The 6,800-nt window shown below is 39.6% G+C and overlaps 1 long non-coding RNA gene across 1 annotated transcript; it reads left to right on the top strand.

Moving 5' to 3' along the window:
* Positions 1-1,160: 1,160 nt before the first annotated feature.
* Positions 1,161-3,254, top strand: LOC124270063. The gene is made up of 3 exons (XR_006896669.1): positions 1,161-1,287; positions 1,712-1,849; positions 3,174-3,254. It is a non-coding gene; the product is annotated as an uncharacterized LOC124270063 (long non-coding RNA).
* Positions 3,255-6,800: the final 3,546 nt, after the last annotated feature.

Below are 6,800 nucleotides of genomic sequence, written 5' to 3'. Positions count from 1 at the left end.
ATCGCTTTCTCGCTCTATCGCTTTCTCGCTCTATCGCTTTCTCGCTCTATCGCTTTCTCACTCTATCGCTTTCTCGCTTTCTCGCTCTATCGCTTTCTCGCGAAATGATATCGCTTTCTCGTCTCGTGCTATCGCTTTCTCGTCTCGTGTTATCGCTTTCTCGTGTCGCGTTTTCGCTTTCTCTCGTCTCGTGATATCGCTTTCTCGCTTTCTCGCCTCCGAATTTTAAGGCGAGAAAGCGATGGCCCTAATCAGCCACCATAGAAAACCGCTGACACCGGGATATTATATTTTGAAATGCTGTTTCTCCTCTGTAATCATGGTCCCACGTTTGCTTGTTATGAAGGACGTATGAAGCTTGACTATGTCAAGTAAAATGGATAGTTAGAAATAATGTACCCGGCCATGCATTAACTGTTGTCATACAATAAACCTAACTAAGTATGATATACTTGGTTTCATTTGCTTCAGGAAATATTGCCTTAGGACGAAGTGCCAGACAGAGCAGTACTTTCACTGATATCAGCGTCCTGATAGGGAATACAACACACCGCTATGAGGCCTGGTACGGCGTGGATGGCAGAGCTACCACCGACTTCCGTAGTAAACCACTGACACATACCAACAGTGGAGACCAAACATGGACTGTGTACCTGAACAACTCAAACACAGACAAGATACAACAGATCAAGCTGTATCTTCGTCAGGGCTGTGAGTATGGGCATCCATACAGTGCCTTGAGCATATACTAGTTGCGTGGATATGTGCGTGATATAAATATCCTATAATAAATTAAAACAAATTAATAATATTCAAATATATATGTTGTTTTTGTTTCGCTAAACAATAATATCCTGTCTAGCTACATATAAATTACTAAATCTTTGAAAAGTATAAGGCATTCTAGGTGTGTGTTTCTTGTGTTACGTACGGAATGTTGTATGTTCAGCTACCGTTGGGTCATCAACCTTGACCATGTAGACCTCACGTAACATTGGCCTTTCTTCTGTATGCAATAACCTGTACCTTTTCACAAGGCCCTATTCGAAATGTCGCTTCATCAATTGTATCCCCTGACCCCTAAGAGACTGCGAATTTTCGCATTCCCAGTTCTGTTCAGAAACAAAGACATGAAGATATATGCTGGCGGACAACTGTGCTTCCAGTAGTCACATACCACCTATCCGCCTGCTATAGCCGACGTCGAATGTCAGCAAGCACTGATAGGAAACAACCTCACCATACAGACAAGCGATTATCTCACGCTGTGCGAGGTGCAGATATTTGGTAGGTTAACATGCATCTTTGAGCTTTTAAGGGAAAAATGACATGTTTTGATTTAAGAATTGGTTTGAACAATGTGAATGTGGGGGAAAGGTCTAAAGATGAGGCTTGTGAACGTTTTGACTCTGTCCTGAGACAACTGATGACAAACCAATCATTGAAACCCCTTGTGAGTGACATTACAGATAACAGACCCCAAATAAGGGTTCGTAGTGAGAGAGTAGTTATGATAGTAATGCTTTGTACTTTGTCGGTAATGGCGAATTGTCTTCCCAGTTTCTACTTATTGTCTTGTTATATTTATTGTTTGAAAGGAAAAAGCTCTTTGTACAGTTTTGTTTATTGATAATTATGAAACGTGATATTAATTTGATTTTGATCTTGTCAATTACAATTCCTGTTTGGTACACATCATGCTCGTTTTCAGTTTGTAGCGACGGCTGGTTTGGTGAGGACTGTGACAAACAGTGTCATTGTTCGCTAAACACAGAAGTATGTGAAAAGATCACTGGACAGTGTCTGGGTGGATGTGCTCCAGGATACATGGGAATGGACTGCCAAACAGGTACATGCTCTGAACGTAATAATTGTCGGAATTTTGTAATATTTTATTGTAGATACTACATGATGTATTGGATGTTAATCCACCCAACGTGAGTCTTTTGAGCAAATTGTTTCGCTGAGACAAGTTAGCAAAACATCTCGGATCTTCACAAAAAATCGCAAGGGTGAGGATTTAAAGACATTGTCAGTATATTTTACCAGGTGTAAGGAATACTCATAAACCTACAAATGCCTTCTTCGTAAGTACATAAGGGGTCTCTTAGACTCATGCATTATTTTGTCATTAGAAGTACAGATACAGCGTTCATCATGTGTTTGTTTAATGTATGTTAAAGATCGGAATATTTTACTTCATTTACAATATGTAAATATTAATGTAAGGGAGAAATCTGTATAGTGAAGCAGGACACGCCATTCATCATACATGTACATAACAGGGAACTGGAGAAAGTATACCTTAGTGCTTGTATTGGCATACAACATGCGATACGATATATCACGATACTAAATTTTTAGTCACGCCGAGATATTGCCAAAGTATTTTGCACTAAAGCTGCGATACGATACGAATCCCTATACACGGGTGGCGATACGTATTACGATACTAAAGTCTTTAATTCCAACACCAACTATAAAAAACCTTAAGCTCAAACCAAAATTTTAAAGTATTTGGTCAAATTCCGCCAGCGTTGTTCAATTTTCAAATGTGTACCATTCTAATATGTGACTTGATGTGTGGCTCACATTCAGTCATAATACTGTATTAAATATTGACATAACCTTCGAAGTTTGAACCTGAAATTTGAGTATGTACATGTCTACATTAAAATAATCACAGATTATTGTAAGCATTATTGAACAAACATTATGCGACAAAACTAACGGAACCTCCGGGAGTGGATGTGATGGAGGGTATTCAGTTGCTCGCTGAAATAAAATAATATAAACACAACTTCAAGTACGTCCTTTCAGACAGAAAGATTTATTCAGTAATATTTTCGGTAATAAAGCTGTGTATAGTTTAGTATTAATTAATGATATATTTACTCATTTCTTATATGGGGCACTTGTGGAAAATATTTACTTAATGATTTTAAAATATGGATATTGTCCGACTACAACAGTCGGATGAAGGTTTCAGTTGTCGGTGGTTGAGTCAGATGATTTGAAAAACAGTCAGCTCTTTATTGGGAATAGTTTGGAGTTCATTTTCGATGTTAAGAAGCAGAGACGTTCATTATACGGGGTGTTTTTATGACGGCCACATTCCATTGTCCTTTCAAATAATAGAGACAGCAAGAATATATACTTCGTTATGTTCACAGCATGTCCTAATGGTTACTATGGTCCTAACTGTGACGACCAGTGTGGCAACTACGTGGATGGTGATGTTTGCATCAAGACAAATGGAACATCTCCTGGGGGATGTGCCGCAGGCCGGATCAACGACAGGTGTTATCACCGTAAGTCATACATGGGTATTGTATGACATGTCACCATATGAATCACTCAGTTTGTTTCCCACTCTGTTGTCCTCCGCCGTGATATTGCAGGAGTAACTAGCGGGATCTGGTGGTCAGGCTCGCTGACTGGGTTGACACGTCATTGTATCCCTACTGCGTAGATTAATGTTCATGCTGTTGACCCCTTGTGTATGCCTTCGATGGCCGCCATATTGAGAGCTACTTCCGGGCCAAAGTTCTCTTCAAAAACTTTCAGACCTCTTCACGGTTTTTTTCAAAAGCAAACTTACCAGGGAAAAGTCTTCAACAAGCTGGTTTAGAAGTTGTCTGTTGTTCCTGTACATTTTCTGTTCTTAGTCATATGTCAAAAGTCACGTAGTTTGGCGGCAATATTGGATTGAAAAGAGTGCAAAAATGCGATATGCTATCAGAACGGCATAAAACAGCATATATCTCCGTCAGCATCGACCCAATAGCGTCCATATTTGGTATGTGTCTCTGCGATGAGATTCCAATGATTTTCGATTGCTTTGTTCCGAGGGGATACGTCCCGCCGTTTGGCCGCCATCTTGGATTTAAACTTATTTTTTTTTAGATTGCCATACCAACGAAAGTTAAAAAGGGAATGACTTGACATGTACTATAGTAGTAGGCACAGTTAATAGAAAGCTTACTGCACAATCTCAGTTCTGTATGTCGAATAGTTCCGGAGAAAATAGCGGGGAAATAGTTTGGCGGACAGACATGCGGACAGACGTCGGGATCAGTTTTGCCGAGTTTAACCATTCCATACGATACACTAGGTCCGGGCAAAGCAGAAACACCAATTCCTTTTAGCCCAGAAGCAGTAACAGCGGCGTCTTAGCTCGTCAAAGAAGTACTTTTTCTTGTGACGGACCGGTCAAATGACTTTGACCCCCGTGACCTTGTTGACCTTGACCATTAGAAAGTCTGTCGGGCTGTCTACCATGTCCAGGGGTTAAAACCCTGATTCAAAATTACTTCCAAAATTTCAACGTTTGACAGCAAACATCTCAATAACGAATTGTTCCAACACTTCCAAATTACTGGTACAGATGCACAATCGAATTCCCAACAATTTTGCCTGGACGGGTCAAGTCGCTAAAACGTATCGTTTGGCAGTTATTTGGCCATGTTTTTCAGCAGTTTTCTGAGTAGTTTGCTCCAAAAATGTGCAGATACTGCACAAAAAGTGCCAGTGTGGTAGATGGTGTCTTGGTGATTCCAGAACACTAATTGTTTTGACCGTAGACCCAAGAACAACTGCGATACAGCCTTTAAAAGAGGGAACTATTTCTTCTCCGGAACTTCTTAAAAAGGTACATGACCCCGCGACCCCGGCTGTATTTGGAAGATCCGCTCGCCTGTCAAAAAACGTGTTCTGGCTCCATTTTGGACGATGATTTCTAGCCCTCAGATACAATAGATAGAACTAAAGCCAAGGAGACCTTATCGTTGCCTGCAACTGTATCAATACCTTATAACACGTCACAATTTAATTCTGGACTCACAAAAGTCCAGAAACTCTCCGCACTGTGGACACTTTCTGACAAGGGATTTGACCAAATGGAACATGCAGTTGTTATGAATACATGCCAAGGATGAAAAAATTTTTTTTAGAAAACTTTAAATTTAAACTTGCTCGAACAGTGGCCATGGGCGAGCGAGTTTAAATTTAAAGTTTTCGAAGATTTTCTTTTTCATTTTTTCATCCTTGGCATGTATTCATAACAACTGCATGTTCCATTTGGTCAAATCCCTTGTCAGAAAGTGCCCACAGTGCGGAGAGTTTCTGGACTTTTGTGAGCCCAGAATTAAATTGTGATGTGTTAATGCTATAATGATAAGAAAATATGTCCCAAAAGCAGGGTCCATTTGAAGATTCCGATTTTTTCAGGAGCATCTGTTTCGGAATCGCAATTAAATTGTGATCATAACAGGGTAAATCCAACGTTATATTCCACTGACTTATGTATATGATTGTATTTGCTGGTGCATTGTTTTATTTTACTCATTTAAGTATATGCATTAGCTAATGCAGCGTTTCATTCTACTCTGACATGTATATGAAGTCGCTTTAGCAATGGTTATTTTTACTCGTTAACGTGTATGTATTCGCTAGTGCAACATTCTATTCCACTCAATTATGTATATGTATGCGCTACTGCACAAGTGTCTTGTACAGTTTAGTTCATGTACAAATCTTTGTTTCCTGAATGAACCATACTACATCAAGAGTTATCTCCCCTGGTGTAGCAGACGGCTTCCCTTGTTGGCATGGCACATGTGACAGCAGAAGAGACAAGATAGCTGGATCTAGATGATTTTGAAAGAATGCAAAAGAGTATACAGAACTTTGAAGAATATTCAGTCAGGAGTTGGGATTGAGCACAACACAGGGGCGGGGAGGCCAAAGAGGTTCAGTGCTACGGATCGGCGGCGACTTGGTCAGATTGTGAAAGGCGTTGAGAATATCGGAAATGATTAATAGAGGAAGTCCTCAGGTATGTAATGAAACCCTTGGACAAACATTACCAAGACTTAACTGGGTGAAAAAGCGCCGAATTCCCTCACCACTGATGAAATATGCTTAAATAGACAGACTTCAAACTGGTGCAGGGCTCACGAACATCAAAATCGGGAAAATGGTTTCTTTTCTTATGAAAGTTCTGTCTGGCTTTATTTCGAACTGTGTGACAAAAGATAGCGTGAAACCTATCTACCAATGCCCAAAACATAGCCCGACAATTCACGTGTAGTTTAACTGGAATTTTGCCATCGGCCATTGATTGCTGACGTACATTATTGCAGCATCATTATTTACCTGAGATAGTCAGCCTGAATGTTTGATCAACATCACGTCTGTTCACTCTGCGAGATTATGTGGATGCGGTTATTCACTATTTTCCTCTTTTAAAGTTACATCACTAATTGTGCATTTATTCACCCTCTCGTAACAACATATGTTCCTACAACGTTAAATTTACCAACGTTTCTGTTAAGATTCATTAGACCTAAAACGTAATAATACAATAAAGAAGAATTAATTATACAACAAAGATGAAGCTGACATTTATAATATTTTGTCTTATACCTGAATACCAACTTCTATATGCCTCTTAAGAACCTAAAACTTAATGCATTTCTCTACCACTAGCCTAATCTCTTGATACCATTGTACAATGTTTACGAACGTAAATGGTTTATTTAGGAGATAAACGTACTGTGTTTGGAAATTAGATGATTGTTAGACCAAAATGATAGTCTCTACATTACATTTAAAGACGAATTTAGAAACTATCAGCTCGGTGTAACATTCATCTAATTTCCAAACACAGTGCGTTTATCTCCTTTCTACCATTTCCGATTTAATATCGAACTTCCTCGTCCTGCGGAATACACTGCGTGATCCGGCATGGGACGAGAGGCGAATTGAACTCGTCAGTAAAGGGAGTGGTAGGTTTCGTT

Source organism: Haliotis rubra, unplaced genomic scaffold, assembly GCF_003918875.1.
Source record: "Haliotis rubra isolate DU_JTF1 unplaced genomic scaffold, ASM391887v1 Scf1496, whole genome shotgun sequence".
NCBI classification, from domain to species: Eukaryota; Metazoa; Mollusca; class Gastropoda; order Lepetellida; family Haliotidae; genus Haliotis; species Haliotis rubra.
Note: the sequence above shows the minus strand (reverse complement) of the source record. Positions and strands in the feature narration are given on the sequence as shown.